The following is a 25,556-nucleotide window of genomic DNA, read 5'->3' as shown; positions in this document are numbered from 1 at the left end:
GAGCATTAACTCACTATGACTTTAGATGTTTGGCCGAGCCTGTGTGATTGCTTGGATACTGTCTTAACCACCCCCATTGCCTACTTTCTTTTCTGAAGCCTGAAGCCATATTAAACTTCAGATTCATTTAAATGAATTGTCCATATAAGGAGGATATTTGATTTTAGCTAAACATAATGTGAGATCATTATAAATGATTATAAAAATTAGAATGTATAATAGACATTTGTGTTTGTAAAACTTTGAAATATTTCCATTTTATTTTTTATTATTTAAAATATTTCCCCTCATGTTTAAGTATTCTGATAAATTAGTACCAGTAAAACTTCAGTTAGTAATAGTCATCTGGTGGAAAAGATTCTTTAATAGATTTGTTAGAATATACATCTCTGATGCACATAAAGGTTGGGGAGAGTTTATGTCTTGTGCTCTGACAAAAAGTAAACTGCTTTCTAGGAAAGTATCAAGTAATTTTTACTAGCTCTTTATGTAATTATTTTGCTATTCAAAGTATAATTAAAGTAATCTTTGAACATCCTTTTAGCCATACTGTTTTTTTAAAATTAATTATTTTTAATTAAACAAGTAATACATTATAAAAAGAAATACATGTGACAAAAATACAGATTGAGTAAAAAATACAGATAAGGCAAAAATAATAGTTATCAGTTTACTATGTATCTTACAGAAATGTCTTGTGTAAACATATATACATGTATATGTAAAAATATTTAGTTTTGTTTTTATACCTGCTTTTTTTTTTTTTTTTAAGTTTTTAGATGTAGAGTTGAGACATGAAGACTAGAAATACACTTTACTAGCATGCTGTGGTACTAAATGAAAATTCCATTCTTGGAAGATAAGTTTGTCAAGTTTCCCCATCTCTGCCTTTGCCCCTCCCCTCACCTGTCTTCTTTTCTTCTGATCACCACTCTCCTTGAAAGGAGAGAAATATACTGTGGTAGGTCTCAACCCAGGATTGGCTGTATATTAGAATTAACTGAGGAGTTTTAAGAAATATCCACATCACAGTTCCACCATCCAGATTCTTATTTAATTGATCATGATGAGGCAAGACATGTGGAAGGAGAACATGCTTTATCTTAGCCTTCATATAGAAGCTTGCCTGAGCTTCTGAGTTCAAGTATGGTTTGGGGGAGGCACTGATTGAATCCAGTGGGGCATCTTCTTGAGTTTTCTATCTTCAAGCAGGAAGATAGGCATAGGTCTTTGTCATCCCTCAAGTTCTCTGAGGAATACACTGCCACAAACTTCTTCATTTATTCCATTGTTGGTTCATCTACAAAGTTTGTAATACTTTAAGGAAAACCAACATCATTAATGCTGTGCAGATTAGATAGACAAGAAAATGAGTGATAAAGCAGTGTGATGTTGTGGTTAACCACACAGATGCTAGAGGCAAACAGCCTGGGTTGTAATCCTGGTTCTGTAATTTATGTCTGTTGCACTTGGGCAGGTTTGTTTTACCCTCTCTGCCTCATGGTCTCCACCTCATAAGAATGTTGTAAGGATTAAAAATATTAATGTATGTAAAGTGTTCCAAACTGTTTTGTACATACATGTTGAGGATTCAAAGAATAATAGCTGCAATTCATTTATTCCTGTTCTTGTATCCTCCTTTCTAACATTTCCTCCCTTTTGTTACCCATTCGTCCTGAAGATAGGTTAATGCTTTTCTTTGATAAACTAGATTGGGGTCAGCAACCTTTTTTCAGTAAAGAGACAGATGATAAATATTTTAGGTTTTTAGGGTCATGTTGTCTGTGTTGCAATATTCAGTTCTACTGTTGTAGGGCAAAAGCAGCCATAGACTGTACGTAAACAGATGTGCATGGCTGTGTCCACTTTATTTATGAACACTGAAATTTGAATTTCATATAATTTTCATGTATCACATAGTACTATTTTTCTTTTGATTTAAAAAAAATTATTTAAGAATTATTTAAGAAAACCATTCTTAGTTTATAGGCCACACAAAAACAGGCAGTGGACTGAATTTGGCCTATGGGTCATAGTTTGCTGATCCCTGAACTAGAGTAAAGGAACCAGAACATTCTGACAGCTGTTTTAGACACCCTTTCTTTCTTAAGGATGCCATCATTCTTTAATTTCCCTGTACTTTGGAGGAATCTAGAAAATTAGTTTTATTGCCAATAGGTTTAGAATTTAAAAATTCTACTCACAGCTTTGATCTTAAACTATTAACACGTGTGTCAAACAGTGAAATCTTTGTGGACTCTCTTTCTCAAACAGTGACATATATAACTGTACTGGGCTTTCTTTGGTTGCAAGCAACAGAAACAGACTTTGTCTTGTTCTCAGCACCAGTATACAGCAGATTTTTGTATTAGTCAGGGTTCTCCAGAGAAACAGACCAGTAGGATTACAACGTGTGCGTGCGCACACACATATTATACATATACACATATACATTTTGTGTGTGTGTGTAAAAATAAAGAGGATTATTTCAAGGAATTGGCTTCTATGGTTGTGGGGGCTGGCAAGTCCAAATCTATAGGGCAGACCAGCTGGAAGCTTTGGCAGAAATTCTCACGATGGAATTTCTTCTTTAGTGAAACCTCATTTTTGCCCTTACGGGCTTTCAGTTGGTTAAAGGAGGCCTCCTCACATTATTAGTAATCTCCTTTACTTGATGTTAACAACAGTTACATAATACCTTCACAGCAGCACCTAGATTAGTGTTTGTTTGAATAACTGGCTACTATAGCCTAACCAGGTTGACACATACAGCTAACCATCACATAGTTCAATAAATATTTTTCTAATGAAAGGATGAACAAATGGCTGAAATGGTTAATTTAAGCAGAAAAAAAGATATTTATATGATGGATGTTGAATAACAGAATTTACCTAAGAAAAAAGTATGCAGGCCTCAGGAAACCCCAAGAAGAACCAGGACAGTTTGCAGGGGTCAGGACCTAGGTAGCAGCAACGAACAGTGTCTTCAGTAGTGTACCACAGTCAGAATGAATCAACTCTAACCATTTTCCATCTTCACATCATTCTGCTCAAGATTCAGCATCATGAGAAATTCAGCCTAATTGGCTGGCTCAACATCCCTTGGTGTGATATCTCCCTTGCCTAGTGGTGGGTGGAACACTTTGATTGACGTTCCCACCAACACTGCTGTGCGGGAAACAGGTTATTTCCCCACAGAGTGTCAGGATAACCAAAAAGAGGAGGAAGGGATACTAGACATGCAAAAATAACCTTAAATGTGAGGAGGGACAACTTTATCCACTGAGTGGGACTTGAGGGGAAAAGATGATAGTGACTGGACTTGGTAAATTTATCAGTGAGGGGAGGGAATGAGAGAGGAAGTAGAGCAGAGATTGGTAAAAGGATTGATATGCGGTACTAAGGGCCCAGGTGAGATTTCATATCAGAAATTTGTAGTAGTGACATCACTTACATAATGGTATTTTCTCCAGCAATGAAGAGAGATTTTAAGATTCATTCATGGTTGATGTTACCGGCTGATTTGGGGGGAAAGAGGAATACATGACACACAGGGTGCTGGGCAAAGAATAACTCAGACAAAAATGGTGATGATGATAAAGAGCAAACACTTCTAGAGTCCTTACTCTGTGCTAGGCACAGTTATAAGTTTGCTTTAAAGATACTAACTCATTTACTCAGAATAACCCTGTGAAGTAGGCACTGTTTTCCCCGTGATGAAACTGAGGCACAGAGAGGTTAAGACATTGCCTGATATGACAGTGCAAGTGTCAGAGCTGGACTTCAAACCCAGGAACTTAGGTTCAAAGTCTGTGCTTAGCTACTATTAGGTTACACTGATGATCACTCTTGGAGTCCAGGTTTAGGAGGGAAGGAAAAATGATAGTCTGTGAGATGACGAATGGGTCACAGTGTCAGAAGTTTCAGTGAAGTGGAAAAACTGCTGTGGGGGTTTCCTCAAAACACGCACACACGCACACACGCGTATGATTATACCAGGCCAGGTATTGAAAAATAGGATATTTATTTAGACAGTTACCAATAATTCTTAATGATGAGTAGCTTTTTTCATGAGTCATATTTAGACTGCACAATAGTTCTTGCTTCATTTTTGTGTGCTAATAGTAAGATATTCTTGTAAAAGTCAGCCTCTCTGTTTCCTTTTGTATGCTCCACCACCTAGTTTTGACAGAACCCTAGTAAATGACCAGATTTTTTCTACTCTTTCTCTTTCCTCTCATAACATTAACTTGGCAGACTTTTTCATTTTTGTCTGTTTGTATCCCCTAGTATACTTCTGCCTACTTAGTAGGGGAGCTCTGCCAGTTAGAGCTAGAGGTGTTTTTTTCTAATTTGGAAAGACAGCCTGTGTCTCTCTGTCTTTTAAGTTCTCCATGATATTTCCTTTTCTTTCCTTTTTTTTTTTTTTTTTTTAGCTTGGTGCCCAATTTGTAAATAAATTTCAGCAAATGTAGACTTAGGGAATTAAAAAATGAATGCATCCCTTAGAGTGGAGCATATTCTCAACACAGAACCAGTTTGCTTTTTTGAAAAGTGTTTGGCTTTTTCCAACAGTTTTTGTTACCTACGGACTATATAATTGATAAGTTAATCAAACCAAGCTTTGAGAAATGGGATTATAGTATTTTTTCCTTGTTAAATTTGGGTAACTGGTTTTATCTTCCTTTATCTTTCATTGTCTCATGTTTAGTAGATAAACATAATAGGTATTTGTGGCATTATGGACCATTGTAGTATTGTTTTTTTCTGTATCAATCTAGATAGTGAAGTAAGTCTGAGGTTTGCTCTGCTTGGTGTGCCTTACAGATTGATTCAGGCTAATATTTCAATTATTCGCTTCCAGCCAGTAAAAGGCATTGTTAGAAACAGGGCTCTAGATCTAAGATTGTAACTTCTAGAAAATTTAATTATAGATATTTAATTGTAGTGTCTCCCTTTGAACCCTGCCCCTCAAGGCTTTAGTAATACTTAAGGTGTCTCCGTATTCAGGTAGTTTTTGATTTGACTGTAAATACTTTCTCCCAGATAACAAGCTTAGTCCAGAGATAGGCCTCAAAGTTAGCCCTTTATATGCTTGTAGAGAGAATTTCAGTACTTATTTCTTATTGATTGATATCTTTTAGCTAATATGAAGTTATTTAAATTGTTTTTTTATTATACTATAACAACAAAAGATTGTAGTAATTCATTTTTGAAGACCCTTGAGAATCATGTGAGTCCAAAAGTATTAGACTCAAACACAGTGTTAGGAGTTGGTGATTTCGTCGTTTATTTGTAAGTAGCATTTTTCAAATTTCACAACTCTTATATGTTCTGACACTTTCATACATGACAAAGGATTAAGATAGGTCTAGATACTGAGAAATTTCTCCTTATCAATGTGAATGTGTACGGATGTTGTAGATAACATTATTAGTCTTTTAGTCTGTACTGTATTGAGAATTCTATTGTTCAGTGAAAATTGCTGGTATACTAAGTGTCGAGAACTAATTCTACATAGAAATTGCTGTATAATCATTATATTTTCAGGTATATGTAGCAAAGTCACTGTTCAGCTGTGATATAATTTCTGTTTACTTGTGGTATTTTGTGTGTGTGGTTGCTTAGAAATTTTATCATATATAATGGGAATATTTCTTTTTTTGACAATTTAAAGATTGTTCCCATACCCCTACATTTTGTTTTTGTAATTTTAGTTATTTTATTAAATGTTATTTCTTTGGCAGCTCTTTTAATATCCTTAAATATTTCCATGTTTGTGACCCTTCATCATTGCCCTTCAACATACTGATGTCAGGTGCAAGATTTGGGGGTTTTTTTCCCCCCCCATGCTATGTTTTCTAGATAAAAGAAAAATAAAATTCATTCAGATATGACTTTTTTAAAAGTTTATCAGAATTAATAACTTAAAAAAATTTGATCAGAATTGCATTTGCAAGGAGACTCTTGTAATGTATTGGTTTCTGCAAACATGCAGCCTCATTGTGTACCAGACCTTACATTGATGTACATAGAAGTAAAAATGGGCTTAGGGAAAGTGGAGGTAAAGTTAGTTGGTTATGCTGATGGAAAGTGGATGGACCTGGGTTACAAATATTTCCTGGTGATCATTTCTGCCAACAGAATTTCAAATATTTAATGTACTCTTCCTCTGTAGCAAGTAATCTAGCGCATTTTCAACCACAGTGACTACAGATTTAAAGTCATTGGAATGGGCTTTCTTAAAAGAATTCAGCCATTTTGAGGGAAAAAACTTACTGAAACAAGGCTTAATTTTGAACTTAAAAAAATTAGAAGCCAATGTTAGAATGAGTATGTGTAGGATATGTTATCTCAACCCTTCACCAATCACCTTATTTTGTTATGTGGTCTTTCGGTCATTACTTTTTATCAATTTTGAGTACTTGGATATGGAAAGAAAATGAGTTCAAGTACACATTTGGAGGTTTTGCCTTTTTCTTGGATTTCGTTTTTGGTTTGCTTTTGCTATAGAAAATGAAGTCTGTTAAACACAGTTTATCTTACTTCAGGTTAAGAATGTGAGCACTAGAGTCAGGTTGTCTGAATTCTAATCCCTGCTATGCAGATTACTGTGAGCTTTGGTAAAATATTTTTCTTAGCCTCACTTTCTTTAGCTATAATATGAGTAATAATAGTAGCCCTACTTTATGGTCATAAAAATCAAACGGTATGGTCTGTATAAAGTACTTAGCATGGAATATTATATATTATCATTGCTTTATTATTCCTTCTTTTCTGCTGATCAAAACTTTACTGCTGATTCTGGCTTCATCTTTGAGGTTACTGTTTGGTTCCCATTGAATTTTTAGCAGGCAGCTTGGTATTTAAGGGAATATTTAGTACATTATTCCTTTTAGCTAGAATAAGCTAAAGATGCAAAAGAATGAATGTTGTCTTAGATTCCTAATACCTGGGGAACTGGTCTGAATGCTTTTACGCACTTGGTTAACCTTTGTGCCACTCAGAATGTAAGACCAGTTTGTGCTGATTTCCATTCTTCTTTTAGAAAGACTTTAAAAAGAGAATCACCATAGTATTCATTGATGTCATTTGGACCGTTAGGAAAAATACTTGTTATACCTCTAAAGACCCAGAGAACTCTTGTTTATACTTATTTTAGTAGTGAAAACTTGGTTTTGGTTTAGAATTCTTCTAACAATATATGAGTCATATTATTTGTAGGGTGCTTTTTATAAAATTTTATAAACTTTGTCTCATTTGATCATCACAATTCTGTGGAAAAGGTAGGACAGATGGAATCACTCCTACTTTTAAAGATGAGAAATCTGGACTTGGAAGAAGTTCAGTGACTTCCAGAGATAAATAGCTAGTTGTCTGCTCTCTGATACATTAGTTTTCATTCTGTGTGCAAGAGTTTCTATGTAGAATCAATTCCTTCTTTGTGATCAACCTACAGTTTCCAGAATGTAAAACTCAAATTGTTGAAATTACCGGATTTTCACATTTGCCAGAAGTATATACCTTTTGTTTTGTTTTGGTTTGTTTGCTTGTTTGTTTTTTGGCCAGTAATCAAGTTAGAGGAACAGATATCAAGTTCTGCCATAGTATATTAGTATAATTTTAATGTTATTTGTAGCTTTAGGATTTAGAGGTAGTTGAGTCAGAAGTATGCCCTTAAAATACATTTGGTGCTAGAAAGTTAATTGCCTCTAAATATAATTTTGATTCAAAGGGCATTTATAAAATTTTTTTTCTCTGATTCTTAGGATATTCATAGTCAAGCTGCCCAATTTCAAAAGAAAAATTATGTTTTACTTTTAGTACTCATTTTAAAAACTAGCATGCTTTATTTATATTGTGTAAATACCTATGGGAAGGTACATATGTATTTTTTTAATTGGGGACATTCTTTGTGCAAGACGTTCAGTTCAAGTATTTTTAAAACCTCTGCTTTTGTATTTATGGGCTCTGTGCATATCACTGTGAAGGAATATAAAGTAGTCCTTACTTTGCTTTCAACGAAGTTGACATTGATAAGGAAGGCCAGGCTAATTATGAAACAATCTGAGTAGAGGTTGCCAAACTATAGTCTGAGGCCCATTTTTGTTTGGCCCTCAAGCTAAGAATGGCTTTTGCTTTTGTTGTTTAAAAAACAAACAAAAACCAGAGGAGAATATGTAACATAGACCATCCCTGGCCCTCAAAGCATAAAACATTACTGTCTGGCCCTTTACAGAAGAAGCTTGGTGACTATGAATTAGAGGAATATGTCACATAAAATAAAATATAACCAGAGACATTAGGGGATGCAAATCAAAACCACAGTGAGATACCATTTCACACCGACTAGAATAGTTGTAATCAAAAAACGGGCGATAGCAACTGTTGACAAGGATGTGGTGAGAATGTAAAATGGTACAGCCACTGTAGAAAACAGTTGGCAGTTCCTCAGTAAGTTAAACATAGAGTTACCGTATGACCCAAGCAATTCCCTTCTAGGTATACACCCAAGAGAATTGTAAACAGGTTCACAATGAAAACTTGTGCAATATGTTCATAACATTATTGGTCATAATAGCCAAAAAGTGGAAACAACTCAACTATCCATTGAATGGATAAACAAAATGTGGTATAGCCATATAGTGTAATATTCAGCCTTAAAAAGAAATGGAGTACTGGTACATGTTACAACATGGATGAACCTTGAAAAACATTATAAGTGAAAGAAGCCAGACACAAAAGGTCACATATTCTGTTACTTCATTTATAGATATAACTAGAATAGTCAAATCCATAGAGACAGAAAGTAGATTAGTGGTTGCCCAAAGGCTAGGGGGAGGGGGAAATGGGAAAGTGACTGCTAATGGATATGGAGGTTTCTTTTTAGAGTGGTAAAAATGTTCTGGAAGTAGATAGTGGTGATTGTTGTACAACCTTGTGACTGTAATTTAAACCACTGAATTATATACTTTAAAATGGTAAATTTTATGGTATGTGAATTATATCTCAACAAAAGAAAATGTAACCAGAGACTAAGTAGTTTTTATAAAAGAAGTAATGAGAGGTCAGGTAAAGAAGGCTGCAGGCATGAGTTAATGGCTATGTCTTTGAAGTTGGGGCTTGAAATGCACCCTGAAGGGCTTGGAGGATTTGGATAGAAAAAGAGGAAGTGGGTATGGCATAACACCGTAAGGGGTATAAACCAAGGTATTTGTGTTACACAGAAGAGGAAGAAGTGGCTAGACTAAGAGGGAAAAAGACAAACTGAGTCTCTTGTTTTCATGGGGCTTCTAAACGTGCATATTTAACTGATTTGGGATCATGCTTTGTGCTGTCATTTTCATGGAATAAATTGTATATTCTTCTAGCCTGAGACAGACTTTTTTTTTTCCAGCCAGAAAGCAAGAGCCTAAGGGCTGTCTCCATGGTACTTTTAACAGGTTACTGTAAGGATTTTAGTTCCCAGTATATGTGTTGAAGAATTTGCCATCATCTTTTTTGTTTTGTTTTATTAAGTCATACAAAGTATCTATCTGATTTTTTTGTTGATATTCAGAACAAAAATCTTTGATAATACTGTTCCTTATGCTTGCCACTTTGCACTATAAAATTCATTCTTGTGTATTGCCTCATTTAATCCTCTCACCACACCTATGAGATAAATGGTATCATTCCCATTTTAAAGATGAAAGAGGCCATATAATAGAGTGATTAGGAGCCAGGATGGAGGCACTGGAGTCAGAAAGCCTAGATTCAAATCCTGGTTCTGCCATTTACTAATTGTGTTTGAATTTTGATTAAGTTATTTAACCTCTCTAGGTTATATGTTTTCTCTTGTGTAAAGTGGTAATTATAATATCATAGAGTTGTATTTAAATAAGTGACAAAAGTAAAATTCCTAGAGTCATGCTTGGCACATAGTAAGCTCTCAAAAATACTGTTATTTATAGGTCATGAGAGTTGAATGAGGTTAAGAAGTCCAGAGTCTTCTAGCTGATAAGTGGTAGAGCCAGCACCTAATTACAGGTGTTCTAAATCCAAGTACCATTTTTCTAGTTGCTTTTACCAGATTTTATTATATACTTACTTATGTATTGCTCATACATTTATAAACCTTCATTTAAATGGAGACTAGATAATAAACCAGATATTAATAGCACAAGAAACTTTCTAACTTCCTTACAACAGAACTTTAATCCCTAAACACAGTCTTTTGCTTCAGTCCGCTGATACCCACTCCTTAGTAGTTATAAATCAAATTATGAAAAGGGAAAATGACAAAGGAAAATACAGATTTAACATAATTAACAACAATTAACTTGAATATGATAAAATAAACAATTAAAAGTAAATAACACCTGCAGGGAAAACTTACAGTAATCAAAAGGGTGACTGTCCTTAATTAATAAACATACTAGACTGATAGATAGGAATAATAACTTTTTTCAAAACAAATGAGAAAAGAATAGGCAGTTCGCAAAAGAAAAAAGATGTGACTGATAAGTATTTGGAAAACAGTTTAACCTCATCAGTTAAAGAAATTTAAACTAAAGCAGGGTAATATACCTTTGATGATACAATTAACAAAATAAGAACATTTAAATTGTAATAAGCAAATTTAAGTTGAAACTCTGTTATTGGGGATGTGGTAAAATGGGACCCACATATTCTTTTTTTTTTTTGACCGTGTGGGATCTTAGTTCCCTGACCAGGGATTGAACCCATCCATACCCCTTGCAGTGGAAGCTCCGAGTCCTAACCATTGGACTACCAGGGAATTCCCGAGACCCACATATTATTGATATAGGAATGTAAATTGATAAAACTATTAATCTCCATGAAGAACCTTCAAAAAGTTCCTAACCTTAAATCTAGTAATGATCCATCTGAAAATGTAACCCAAAGAAAAAATAATAATTCTGGATAAAAATGTATGCATAGATTCATTGCAGGGTTATCTATTATAACAGAATGTTTGGACATATCCAACAAAAAGATAGTTAAATTATTGTACACTTATTGCAATATTATTTGATAAAGAGTTTTATTAAAAATTTCGATGACCTTGGAAAAAGATGATGAGATATCATATGTTTGGGAGGTGGAAGGAAGAAGGATTCAAAATTGCAGCCCTGTACCCTCTAGTGTCAAGCAATAAATCTAGTCTTGAGAATACTTCATTGTGGACAAAGATTTACTAAGTAGCTCTTGAATGTTTGATGTACTGAACTTCTACCTACTGTGAAAATAGTATAAACAAAACCCCTTTTGAACCCAAATCCTCTTTCCCTTGTCTTAGTGACCACCCCATTTTTCTATTCTTTAAGTAAACTCCTCAGAAAAAATCATCTAATACTATTTCCAGTTTGTCATCTCTCAGTCTTTCTTGTATCCGGTCAGTCTTTTGGCCCTAGGTTATTCCACTGAAATGAGTTCATCAAGTCTCCAGTGACCTCCAGTGGTCAGTTCTCAGTCTTCATCTTACTTGACTTGTCAGCAGCATTAACAGTTGATCACTTCCTTTTCTTTGAAATGTCTTCTTCTCTTTGTTCCAAGAAACCACATATTTGGTTTTACCCTTACCTTACTGGCTGCTGCGTCTGGTCTTCCTTTGCTGGCACCTCTACCTATGATTTACTTTAAGTTAGTATGGTGAATTACATTATTTTAATATTGTGATAAAATACACATAACAAAATTTACCATTGTAACCATTTTTAAGTGTACAGTTTAGTGGCATTAAGTACATTTACATTTTTGTGAAACTGTTAATACCATCCATCTCCAGAATTTTTTTTCATCTTCCCAAACTGAAACTCTATACCTGTTAAACACTAACTCCCAATCTCCCCACCCCTGGCAACCACCATTCCACTTTCTGTGTATGAATTTAATTATTAACTACTGTAGGTACTTCATGAATGTGGAATCATACAGTATTTGTCCTTTTGTGACTGGCTTATTTCACTTACTATGTCCTCGAAGTTGATGCTTGTTGTAGCAGGTATCACAATTTCCATTTAAAGCTGAATAGTATTCCATTGTATGTACATACTACACTTTGTTTATCCATTCATCTGTTGATGGACACTTGGGTTGCTTCCACTTTTGGCCTATTGTGAATAATGCTGCTGTGAACATGGGTGTACTACAAATATGTGGTTGAATCCCTGCTTTCAGCTCTCTTGGGTATATACCCAGAAGTGGAATTGCTAGATTATATGGTAATCATATTTTTAATTTTTTTGAGGAATTGCCATACGTTTTTCCACATTCCCACCAGCAATGCACAAAGGTTCTAATTTTTCCACATCCTCACCAACACTTGTTATTTTCTGGTTTCTAAATTTGTTTTGTTTTGTTTTCTTTTGTTAATAGCCATCCTAATGGATGTAAAGTGGTATTTCATTGTGGTTTTGATTTACATTTCCCTAATGATTAGTGATGTTGAGTATCTTTTCATGTGCTTATTGGCCATTCGTGTATCTTCTTTGGAGAAGTGTCTATTCAAGTCCTTTGCTCATTTTGTTTGGGGTTTTTTTGTTGTCGTTGAGGTTTAGCAGTTCTTTATTCTGAATATTAACCCCTTATCAGATATATGATTTACAAATATTTTCTCCCATTCCATCTGTTGCCATTTTGCACCATTGGTTGTGTCCTTTGATGCACAGACGTTTTAAATTTTGATATAGTCCAATCATCTATTTTTGCTTTTGTTGCCTGTACTTTTTTTTTTTTTTACATGAACAGTTTTTTTTTTTTAAGGCATTCCTTTATTTATTTATTTATTTACATTTATTTATTTTTGGCTGTGTTGGGTCTTCGTTTCTGTGCAAGGGCTTTCTCTAATTGCGGCAAGCGGGGGCCACTCTTCATCGCGGTGCGCAGGCCTCTCACTATCGCGGCCTCTCTTGTTGCGGAGCACAGGCTCCAGACGCGCAGGCTCAGTAGTTGTGGCTCACGGGCCCAGCTGCTCCGCGTCATGTGGGATCTTCCCTGACCAGGGCTCGAACCCGTGTCTCCTGCATTGGCAGGCAGATTCTCAACCACTGCGCCACCAGGGAAGCCCCTGTTGCCTGTACTTTTTATGTAACATCCAAGAAATCATTGCCAAATCCAATGTCATGAAACTTTTCCCTATGTTTTCTTCTAAGAGTTCTATAGTTTTGCTCTTACGTTTATGTCTTTGATCCATTTTGAATTAATTTTTGTATATAGCATAAGGTCAGGGTCCAACTTAATTCTTTTGCATGTGAATATCCAGTTTTCCCAATACCATATGTTGCAAAGACTGCCCTTTCCTCATTGAATGGTGTTAATACCCTTGTCAGAAATCATTTTACCATTTATGAAAAGGTTTATTTGTGGGTTCTTATTCGACAAATTTTGATATGGTGTGTTTATTTTCATTCTGTTGAAAATACTAATTTCCCTTTTGATTTTTTTCCTTGAATCAAGGATTATTTAGAGATATGTTATTATAGTTTCCAGATACTTGGGGATTTTCTTGATGTCTTTCTATTATTGATTCCAGTGTGATCAGAAAACATACTTGTATGATTTAAATTTCTTTAAATTTACTGAGACTTATTTATAGTCCAGATTATGGTCTATCTTTTTAAATGTTCCATATGCCCTTAAAAATAATATATATTTTGTTGTTATTCATGAAGTATTGTAAAAGTATCAATTAGATCCAGTTGAATGGTGGTATTGTTCAGTTCAGCTATGTCCTTCCTGATTTTCTGCCTGCTGTCTCTATCAATTACTGATAAAGGGGTGTTGGAGTCTCTGGGTATAATGGTAGATTCATCGGTTTTTCCTTGTTGTTCATCTGTTTTCTTGTTCTAGAGCCGGGCTCTAGAGCGCAGGCTCAGTAATTGTAGCGCACTGGCTTAGTTGCTCTGTGGCATGTGGGATCTTCCCGGACCAGGGATCGAACCCGTGTCCCCTTCATTGGCAGGCGGATTCTTAACCACTGCGCCACCAGGGAAGTCCCCAAAGTGCGTTTCTTGATCCACTCTGACAGTCTCTTTCTTTTAATTGGTGTATTTAGAGTTGATTTTTGACTAGTGATTTTTAATGTAGTTGGATTAATAGCTCCCATAGGTGTTACTGTTTTCTGTTCATTGCCCTTGTTTCCTTTTTGTCTTCTATGCTTTTTCTGCTACCTTCTGGTTTTAACTGAGCATTTTATATGACTTCATTTTTTCTCTTCTTTTACCATATCAAGTATACTTTTTTGTTTTAGTGGTTGCACTTGAATTTGAAATATACATTTACCACTAATCCAAGCCCAGTGTCATATAACACTATACCACTTCACAGATAATACAAGTACTTTATAACAGTTTCCAATTCCTAAAATCCCTTATAATGTGCTGTCATTCATTGTACTTATCCATAAACTATAATCATCTAATACATTATTGCTATTATTTCAAATTGTTGTATGTTAGATCAATTAAGAATAAGAAAAATAAAACATTTTATTTTACCTTCATATATTAATATTTAGGTCCAAGTTTCTGACTTAAATCATTTCCCTTCTTTTAAAGAGCTTCTTTTAATATTTCTTGCAGAGCAGATCTATGGCAACAAATTTCACTGAATTTTTGTTTGAGAAAGTCTGTATTTCTCTGTCATTTGAAGGATAACTTTGCTGGATTTGCAGAATTATAGCTTGGTGGGTTTTTTTCTTTCAACAGTTAAATATTTCACTTCATTCTCTTATTTTTGTGTAATTTCTGAAGAGAAGTCTCAGGTAATTCTCATTCTTGCTCCTCTAGCAGTTCGGTGTTTTCTTTCCCCCTCCGGCTTCTTTCAATATTTGTCTTTGATTTTCTGCAGTTTGAATATATTCCTAGGTGTAGATTTTTTTTTTTTAAAGGAATTCCTTTATTTTTATTATTTATTTATTTTTTTTAGCTGTGTTGGGTCTTCGTGTCTGTGTGAGGGCTTTCTCTAGTTGCAGCAAGCGGGGGCCGCTCTTCATCGCGGTGCGCGGGCCTCTCTCTATCGCGGCCTCTCTTGTTGCGGAGCACAGGCTCCAGACGCGCAGGCTCAGTAGTTGTGGCTCACGGATCTAGTTGCTCCGCGGCATGTGGGATCTTCCCAGAGCAGGGCTCGAACCCGCGTCTCCGGCATTGGCAAGCTGACGCTCAACCACTGTGCCACCAGGGAAGCCCAGGTGTAGATTTTTTGATATTTATCCTGCTCAATGTTCTCTGTTTGGCGTCTGTCTTCTGTTTATTATTTAGTAGCCTTTTTTCTTCCAACTCTTCACTCCTTTTGGCCCTATCTTTAAATATATCGGGAAGATAACTAGTTCTTACCACTTCCACTGCTACTGCTTTGGTCCATATTGCCATCTTTTGGGTTTCATTTGCCTTCAAATAGTTCTCCCTGCCTCTGCCCTTGACCTCCTCCTTCCTTTCACCACACAACAGCTAGAGAGATCTGTCTAAAAGTTCAGTGAGAACATATCATCCTTTGATCAGAACTGTCCAGTGAGTTCCCATCTCATACCAAGTAAAAGCCAAAGTCCTTACTATGACCTAAAAGCCATCTTTAAGCTGTCTGTTTCATCACTTACCTTACCTCCTACTAATCATCTCATTACTTCCCTCCAATTAGCGTGCCATCCTTTCTCTTTATAGAAGTGACCAGACATCTCAAGGCTTTTCGATTTCCTTTAGATGTCTGCATGACTCTGTTCTCTTACCATTGCCTTTAGGTCTTTACTTGAATATCACTTTGTTTCAAACTACAAATCTTCCTGCCCTATGAATTCACTATACCCCGTTTCCTGCTTTACTTTTCTCCAGAACACTTTACCAACTGACCTGTGTCTGGCAGGAGAGAGCATGGCACAGTGGAGAAAATGGAATAAAGCCAGTTTGGCTGGAGCATTGAGAAGGAGAGGGAGAAGAACATTGTGAAATGAAGCTAGAGTGGGAATTAGGGACCAAACTGTGCAGACTCTTGTAGGCCATGTTAACATTGTTTGGCTTTATCCTTAAGGGTAGTGGCAAATCACTGAAGTATCTTAACTGGAGGGATTTGGGAAGAGGGTCACTATCATGATTAAATATGTATTTTTATAAAGATTATTCTAGCTTCACTATGGAAAAAAGATTGGGGGGTTGAAGGGAATTAGATGTGCAGGGACCCGATGAGAGGCTATTGCAGTGATCTAGGTATAAACTTACGATAGCTTAGTCTACTGGGGGGGTTGATGGCCATCCAAAAAAGAATGTTTGGAACTGATTCTTACCAAGAAATCCATTTATAGCATATGTGGTTAGCAATTCATAACTCTTAATTGCTAAATTAATATCTCCCATTTATAGAATCTCCATTTAGTTCCATTATGAGAAAATAAAAATCTCTCACCTAGTGTTATTCTTCTTGAAAATAAATCCTAGAAATTCTATAAATCAATAGTCACATTTTTTTTGTATATTTCTTAGCATTAGGCACAGAATCCAAGATCCCTGATTAAGTTTTAATTCTCATTTAATGGCCAATTTTTAGACCTGATCAAATTGATTTGTCTCATGAAAGCAAGCTTTAAATAATTTTCTTATTATGTTTTCTGACCTCCTCTCATCTCAAATATTAAGAACTTGATTAGGACTAAGGTTGTCCTGAACAGGATATTTTAAAGACAAAGGTGTCTATGCCTGTATTATTTCTTGTCACAAAGCCAGTAATCTCTGGCAACAGGAACCTTCAGAGTTTTTGAGAATCAGAAACTCATGACTATCTGGCCATGCTAAGATAGATTTGAAGTTCGTAAAGCAAACAGGTTAATAAACTAGGGTCCTAGCAGTAGTTTTCTAATGTGGCAGTGTTTTCATCAAACCAAAATGTTGATCCTCTGTTTTCACTTTAGGAGGGGAAAGCATTTAACTTCTCCCATGTTTTAAGCATTTTATAGGTACCTAAAATATGTTATATTAATTATCAGGAACCAGTGAGGTATCTTAATCCAGCTTTGTTTCATTAATAAGGAAATTACATATTAACAAATAACTTACCCAGGCTCACACAGGGATCCAGATATGCCAGGGGTTCCTTTCGATCAGGGGTTGTTAGTTTGGGTTCCTGGGTCTCCACTTCTCCCCATGTGTTTACGGTTTTTAAAGAACTGATCACCCTTCAATTCAATCAGGTTCAGAATCAATAAATTTTATTATGCTGCCTCCTGATTTGGGGTTCCTAATCTGACAGTACTATCCACTCTTGTCTTACATTACCTTTCCACAATTCTTCTCAAAATATTGATACTAGTAACACTGTAGTTACAGTAGTAAAGCAGTGATAGTAGTAGTAGTTGTTTTTTAGCCAGGCACTGTGCTAAGAGCTATGTATGCATTATCTCACTTGGTGTTCACAACAAAGTTGCGGAACTGTGTCCCTTATTTTAAGACTAACCCTCTCTATGTCTCAAGCCCCAGCCTCATTTCTTGCCCTCCTAACTGGACTCCCTGCTCCAGTTTCTCATTCCCTTTGTTCCTACATCCACAGTTCTCATAAAAGTTTGTGGGGTTTTTTTCTTTTTTTTTCCCTCAAATTATCTATTCAAAAACCTTAGGTGACTTTCCTCCTCTGATAGGAAAGTTTCAAGTTCTTTGGCTATCATACAGGGACTTTGGTAGCTTGCTAGCCTGCTTACTGTTTAAACCACATCTGTACTCATTCCTTTCCCCCAAGCTTTCACTGTAAATGCTCAAGCCACCTAGACTTTTTTTTAATAGTTTTTTTTTTTTTAATTAGACTTTTCATTCTCTTGAATCTGTGCGTTTTTTCCATGGAATTCCATGTCTGTAATACTCCTACCCCACTCCCCTTCCTCTGCCTGACCTTCAAGAAATGTATGTAAGGCATATGGTGAAAAATCTCCCTTCTTTCCTTGTCCCCTCATTCCTCAGTTTCCTTCCAAAGATATTCTATGTGTATTCAAGTTTCTATGCACATATATGAGTAGAGGCAAGTTAGCGTGTTAGAGTGTGAACTCAGGAACCAGGCTGCGGAAGTTTGAATTGTGGATTCTCTTCCTAGATGTGTGGTTTGGGCAAATTACTAGTACCTACCTCATAAGATTTTTGTGAGGATTTCTCACAGCAGTGCCTGGCATCTGGTAAGCTCTCAGTAAATGTATGCTATTAATATTGTTGTTATTGTTATGTAACAAAGCATAATACATTGAAAGAGAATGGCATTTAATATCAGGATAGGTTTGAGTATAGCCGCCTAGTTACTTTGCCCCTAAGTCATTTAACTCAAGTTAAACCTTGGATGGTTTCCTTATCTTTATAGTGGGGGAAATCATATACAGTTTTGATTTTGGTGAACTAAAAAATATAAAGGAAAGAGCTTTGTACCTGATAAAATGCTATATAGAGGTTAGTTGCTATTGGTCACATCATTTTACTTTTCCTTCCAGGAAAGATCTCAGCATTTCAGTTGGTTATAAGAAGTGACGTAGTCTTTAAGAATAAAGATTTCAGAAATTTGTGACAGGTATGCTGTTTTGCTTTAGAAATTATTTTAAATTTATACTTTTTCATTAGCTATGGCTTGCTTTAGTGTTAGTCTTAAATTTTAAAATTATGATTATATAATTTATGTGGCAGTGCCCTTAAGGGAATAAAGTTAGAATAAATACCTCTTTTTATGGAAATGTATCCATCAGGATTCTAGAATTGATATACTTAGCATAAATTAGTAAACTTAATTTAGTAAGCCTTATCTTTTAAGGAAAAAAATATTTTTGTCAACATAGAAAGTATTAGTCACAGCCTATAAAATTTTCTTCATGGTTTACAAATGTTTTATTTGCCTGCGATGATAAAGATTGCTAAAGAATATTCATCTTACTAAGTAGATTGTACTACATATAAAAAGCAGTCTGCTTTGACGTAGTTTTTGATGATTTACTCTGTTGCTATAAAAGAATAGGTGCTTTTTTTTTTTTACAACTCATGGAGCACATGTCCTGCTCAAAGGCACAGAGTAAGGAATACTTTTGAATAATGTGATAGTCTCCCGTCTTCTATTTAATAGAGGCATTCCCAATATTCAGCATTTAGGAGGAAAAGTTGTAGACAGAGGTTAGTAAGTGGTAGAGCAGGATTCTAGTCAGGCAGTATGGATCCTAAGTTCAGGCTTTTAAACATTTCACTATAATGCTGTGAGAAAGAGAATGAGACTGTGAACAATTACCAATAGCTTTGACAAAAAATAAAAGAACTTCTGGAAATGAAAAATATAAATAAAAATTTTTTAATTCAATAGATTAGAATTCATGAACTGGAAGATGACCTGAAAAATAAATTAACCAAAATAAAGAGACACAGATGGACAACATGTAAGAGAAGAAATGAGAATTAGAAAATTGGGGCAGAAATTGCTAGATTTCCTTGATTTCTTTCTCCTTTTAAGCAATAACTGTATTAGTTGGATGCTTTGCTGTCCAGCTACAGCTTCCATTTCACTGGCTTTCTGATAGTGAGATTTGACTCTATGTCAAAGTTTCAGCAGTTTGGATGCAAGTGGAAGTTATGTGTGCATAGGTTTTAGCCTTACGGTTTATGCCTATAAGAGGAATGAGATACTCCATTTCCCACCTCCTTCTTCCTTCCCATAGACTGGAATGTGGACACAGTGATGAACTATTTTTAGCTAGGTGGAAGAGGGCAATACTGTAAGGATGACAGAGCAGCAACAAGATGTAAGAGCTTAGCTCTCTCAGACTGCTAAGCTGCCAAACCAGCCCTGGACTGTCCCTTTCTACTGTCATGTGAGAGAGAAAAAAAAAACTTGAATTTTGTTCAGGCCATTGTAGAGTCTCTTATTGCATCAGCCTAGTCTTGTATTAGTCTTAACTAATACAAAAAGAGCATGAGAAAATCTAACAGTTATCAAAGCAGAATATGGATGTGAAGAAAAGTCAAGTAGAAATAATATTTGAGGAGTTTATAATTGAGAATTTCTAAAATTGCAAATGGCACAAATTCAAGAAGTCAGATCCTAAACAGGAGAGAAAAAAACTAAACCTAAACACTTCATAGTTAAATTTGCATTTAATCAGGGACCTTAAAAATAGCCAGAGGGATGGGCTTCTGGTGGCGCAGTGGTTAAGAATCCGCCTGCCAATGCAGGGGACACGGGTTCGAGCCCCGGTCAGGGAAGATCCCACACGCTGCGGAGCAACTAAGCCCGTGCGCCACAACTACTGAGCCTGTGATCTAGAGCCCACGAGCCACAACTACTGAAGCCCGCGCGCCTAGAGCCCGTGCTCTGCAACAGGAGAAGCCACCGCAGTGAGAAGCCCATGCAGCGCAATGAGAAGCCCGCGCACCGCAACGAAGAGTAGCCCCCGCTCGCTGCAACTAGAGAAAGCCTGCGCACAGCAACAAAGACCCAACACAGCCAAAAATTAAATGAATAAAATAAATAAATAAATAAATAAATAGCCAGAGGGAGAAGACAGATTACCTTCAAAAGATCTACTATTAGACTGGTTTATTGAAAGGAAAAATTGAAACTTGAAACCAGAAGAAAAGAATAACTACAGTGTGCTGAGAAGAAATAACTATTAAAGCTAAAATACCTTTCAAGAGTGTAGGTACATAAAGTTTTCAGAAAAATTAAAACAGAGATTTTTATCTCCAGTAGAATATCATTAAGACAAATTCAGAAAGATACACTTTAGGTAGAAGGAAAAAGATCCCTGATGGAGGGCCTGAGATATTTTTTGGAAAAGAAGAAAGGCTGAAAATTAACGAGCCAGGAATTCAATCTAAATTAGAAACAGGACAGAATAAAGAAAGGAAGGAAATAATAGACATAAAAGTAGAAATAAAGAAATATAAAACAAGTGAACAATGAAGGATCAACAAAGCTGAAGTTGATTCTTAGAAAAAGACTAATAGAGTTAACAAATCTGGTAAGATTGATCAAAAGAGAGAGAGAAGCCGTAATAATAAGTATGAAAAAGGAGATATAACTACAGATGCTACAGAGATTATTATAAAAGAAAAATGTACTCACTAATACATTTTTTTAAGGAATAATTTCAAACGGTAGATTATTGCATGAGTTATCATAATAGTATAATAAACCTTTCAAGACCACTTGTCAAATTTGCCAAAAATTTTTACTCCTGACAAAGTAAGATGGTTGGATTAAATATTTTAATCCTTTACCTGAATTCTTAGAGAATGTCAAGGGTACAATGAATGGGATAACTGCCTCAGTCATAATTTACTGAAGGTTTTAGTAAAAATTTGGGGATAATTGATGGGTCAGGGTCTTTTAAAGCGGTAGAATTTGTGTTCCTTTTTTGATACATAAAGAAGTAGGGAAGTGTCATTTAGTAAGGAAATGTAAGAACCTAAGAAACTGTGGAAACCTTGTGCTTTTAAAAGTTTTTTTTTTTTTTAAAGTTTTGGATACTTGTACCAAAAAGTGATGGCACAATACTGAAAATGATCTATAATTTAGTGTTTTCTTTTCTTTCCTTCTCTTTAAAAAAAATATTGTCACCAGCCCAATAGTTTTTTTTTTTTAATTTATTTTTAGCTGTGTTGGGTCTTCGTTTCTGTGCGAGGGCTTTCTCTAGTTGCGGCGAGCGGGGGCCACTCTTCATCGCGGTGCGCGGGCCTCTCACTATCGCGGCCTCTCTTGTTGCGGAGCACAGGCTCCAGACGCGCAGGCTCAGTAGTTGTGGCTCACGGGCCTAGTTGCTCCGCGTCATGTGGGATCTTCCCAGACCAGGGCTCGAACTCGTGTCCCCTGCATTGGCAGGCAGATTCTCAACCACTGCGCCACCAGGGAAGCCCCAGCCCAATAGTTCATATTCACACTGTTCTATTGATTTAAACAGTGTGCTTAGAGAAGATGTTGACTTACGGGGACAAGTGCCGTATTTTCTGGAGGAGCAATAGAAATAGTAGTGGTGACCTCTGTGGATAGGCACTCTGAAGCACACCAGTACATAAGAAAGTCCTAGGCTGACAGACATCTGCGGGCCTGGAGAGCAGCTGGTACAGATTACAGCAAGCTCCAGGAAGGAATTTTTTTGCGGGGTGGGGGGTAGGAAGAAGGGAATGAAATTCATAGATTGTCTGGCAGGTTTGGTTGGAAAATATGTTGGTAGACAATTCCAGAATAAACACAAGTTATACGAAAAAGGAAATGTAATCTTAATATATTACTTTGCTATGTGTTATTTAAGAGAGCTAAAATTCTCATCTACCGTAAGAGCAATATGTAAAACTAAAAACCAAGAGATAGGAGTATAAATATCTTATTTAGAAGTATGGAGAACACTCAAAGAAAGAGCTAGAAGTTTGAAGTAGGTTAAGGGGATATAGTTACTGCTCTTTTTTGTTATAAGCCTTTTCGTAATGCCTGCTAGTAGTACTAATTAGCATATATTACTTTTAGTTTAAGAGAGTGTAAGACCTAAAGCTTTTGCGTAAGAGACAGAATGATTACAGAATTTGAAACTATCATCTGAAAAATGAAATAGGACTGCTTATTGAAAAAGAAGATATGGCGGGTGGAATAACTGTCTTCAAATATTTGAAGGAGCGTAGACTGGAAGAGGAATTCTCTTTTTTCTGTTTGGCATCAGAGACAGAGACCCAGTAAGTGGCCACTACAAAGAAACAGCAATGTAAAGAACGTTCTAACAATTAGGTTATCCAGAAATGGAATGGACTGTTTTGTGAGCATAGAATTCAAAGGGTTAGATGACCATATCTGGAGATGTTTTTAGAGTGAATTGCCACAAAAGAAACACTTACTATGGTTCAGGCATTCTGTTGTTAAATACTGACTTTAGTATTTAAAACAAGAAAAGACAAAACCAGCTATTCATATAACATGTTATAAGATTTGCTCATGTAAATTAAATGTATTGTTTTCTAAGTTTGTCATCATAGTCTTCATAGAATAAGCTTTTATCATTTGTGGTTTGCAAAATTAGGATTTAGGAAGATTTCTTTTTATTGGGACTACTGATCTATTTTGTCTTATTCCTATTATCTCTTCTTTACCTTTCTTTCCTGTTGTTTATTTTTCATATTCTGACTCTGGTTGAATTGGTCAAGTTTTCTTTGCTCGTTTTTCCTCTAGTGATTTTTAAGTTATATGATTTAGTTGTTGACATTACATTTTTCACATGTTTAGATTTATATTTTTTTAATGTATAGAAAAAGAGAGATTCAGTATCTTTATCCTTTTCCCAAGAAGAGAAAACCTTTATCATGCCTTTCTTCCTATCTCCTCCCAAACAAAAAGGTTGAGATAATCAGAGTTTTATTTCCAGATTTTTGTACATATTTTACAGTGATAATTAGATAACTATAATTTTTACTGATTTATTTGCTTGGCATATTTCTTGTTCTTACACCTTTCTGTTTCTTGAATCATTTTCCTTTTCTGTGTTGGAGTACCAACTCCAGTAATTTTTTTTTTTTTAACATCTTTATTGGAGTATAATTGCTTTACAATGGTGTGTTAGTTTCTGCTGTATCACAAAGTGAATCAGCTATATGTATAAATATATCCCCATATCCCCTCCCTCTTGTGTCTCCCTCCCACCCTCCATATCCCACCCCTCTAGGTGGTCACAGAGCAGAGCTGATCTCCCTGTGCTATGCGGCTGCTTCCCACTAGCTATCTGTTTTACATTTGGTAGTGTATATATGTCCATGCCACTCTCTCACTTTGTCACAGCTTGCCCTTCCCCCTCCCCATATCCTCAAGTCCATTCTCTACATCTGTGTCTTTATTCCTGTCCTGCCCCTAGGTTCTTCAGAACCATTTTTTTTCTTTTTTAGAGTCCATATATATGTGTTAGCATATGGTATTTGTTTTTCTCTTTCTAGTAATTTTTGATATGTATTTTTATTATTTAGTTCTAATTGTTTACTTTCCATCTTGATTTCTTCTTTGACCCATGTATTATTTAGAATTATGTTGTTTAACTTACAAATACTTTGAGATTATGTAGTTATATTTTTGTATTGGTTCCGAGTTTAATTGTATTGTAGTTAGAATGTACGCTTTGTATGGTTTTCAGTCCTTTGAAATTTGTTGAAACCTGATTTATGGCCCAGCATTGTCTGTTCTAGTAAGTGATCCATGTGCAATTTGGAAAAATGTGTAATTTGCAGTTGTTGGGTGTGGTGTTCTATATATGTCTATTGGAGTAAGTTGATTTGTTATTTGGTCAAATCTTCTATATATCCTTACCGATTTTTATCTTCCTTTTCTATCAGATACTGAGTTATGTTAAAATCTAATCATGATTGTGTATTTGACTAGTTTTTCCTTTAGTTCTGTCAACTTCTGCTATATGTATTTTGTCTTGTATTTTAATTTTTCCTATTGAACATTTACTAACGTAATTAGTGATATTTGGATTATCCATTATTTTCAATTTGTCCATCTGTTCTTTGTTCCTTCCTTTTTTCCCTTTATTCCTTCTGTTTTTAGTTATCAAACCATTCAAAATGTAGTGGCTTAAAACAGTAACCTTGTGTTATCGCCCATAGTTTCTTGAGTATGGAATTAGGGAGTGGCTCAGCTAGGTAGATCTGGCCTAAGGTCTCTCCTGTGGGTGTTGCAGTCAAATGGTGGCTGTCTGGGATCATCTTCATTCACAGGTCCGGGAGGACTCACAACTGGGGTTCCTTCAGCAACTTTGTCCCATCTCTGTGGTCTCTCCAGAGTGGCAGCTTCAGGGCAGCCTTACAGCCTGGGCCCAAAGGCATGGCTGCAAAGAGGAAGATCCAGGAGGAAATTCTGGCAGCCTTTCTAGCTTCAGAAGTCAGACAACACCACTTTTGCTGTATTTTATTAAATCTGCCCATATTCAAGGGGAGAGGAATATGTTTTTCTCTAGAAGTATTTTAGGATGAGATTTATCCTTCTTACCTCTTTCACACTTTCCATCTCCCCATCCTTTTGTTCTGCTCTGTTTGGGTGGGTTCAGTATATTGGTTCACTAACCTGGTTTTTTCAGCTATATCCATTTTTCTCTTCAGCCCATCTACTGAATTTTTTTTGATGCTCATATTTTTATTTTCTAGGTCTCCAAAGTGTCTTTTACGTAGATTTAATAACTTCACAGGTTTCTTTAAGAATATTACATTTATTTTACAGCGTTTTATAGGCCCTCTTAACTCTGTTTTCTTTGGTTTTTGTTCTTCTGTTTGTTGAATTTATTGCCTCTGTCAAGTTGTTTTCCTCAAATCTGTGATTAATTGTCTGCTTTTTTTGAGAATCCCTACTGGCCTCTTCTATTTACAGGAGCTTACCTTCTTTCATTTGGGAAAGGGTAGGAAGTGCTATTGGGCTGAGTATACCTGGTTTTAGAGTGTGAAGACTAATATGTAAACTTCATTTATAAGTACATTATGTCTGATCACTTTATCCCCATATACATCCTCTCCCCAAAATACTAATCTTGAGAAGAATAAGAGGAGAAGGTATCAAGGAAGATATTCTCTCAATGAGATAATGTGATTTTC

The 25,556-nt window shown here is 35.7% G+C and overlaps 1 protein-coding gene and 1 pseudogene across 4 annotated transcripts in view; both read left to right on the top strand.

The window, feature by feature from the left end:
• Positions 1 to 25,556, top strand: part of LOC309645959 (proteasome subunit alpha type-3 pseudogene) — a 452,949-nt pseudogene that overhangs the window by 327,420 nt on the left and 99,973 nt on the right. The window lies entirely within an intron of this gene.
• RAP1A (RAP1A, member of RAS oncogene family) overlaps positions 1 to 25,556 on the top strand; it is a 76,851-nt gene that overhangs the window by 21,033 nt on the left and 30,262 nt on the right. The window contains exon 1 of one of the 3 annotated variants that reach the window (XM_082431791.1): positions 18,493 to 18,531. The exons of the other annotated variants lie outside the window; for them this stretch is intronic. The gene's annotated coding sequence lies outside the window, so the exon portion shown is untranslated. Of the gene's footprint in view, positions 1 to 18,492; positions 18,532 to 25,556 lie in introns of those variants that run through there. 3 annotated transcript variants of the gene reach the window in all.

This window comes from Balaenoptera physalus (genome assembly GCF_965194825.1).
Source record: "Balaenoptera physalus genome assembly, chromosome: 1".
In the NCBI taxonomy this organism is placed as follows: Eukaryota; Metazoa; Chordata; class Mammalia; order Artiodactyla; family Balaenopteridae; genus Balaenoptera; species Balaenoptera physalus.
Note: the sequence above shows the minus strand (reverse complement) of the source record. Positions and strands in the feature narration are given on the sequence as shown.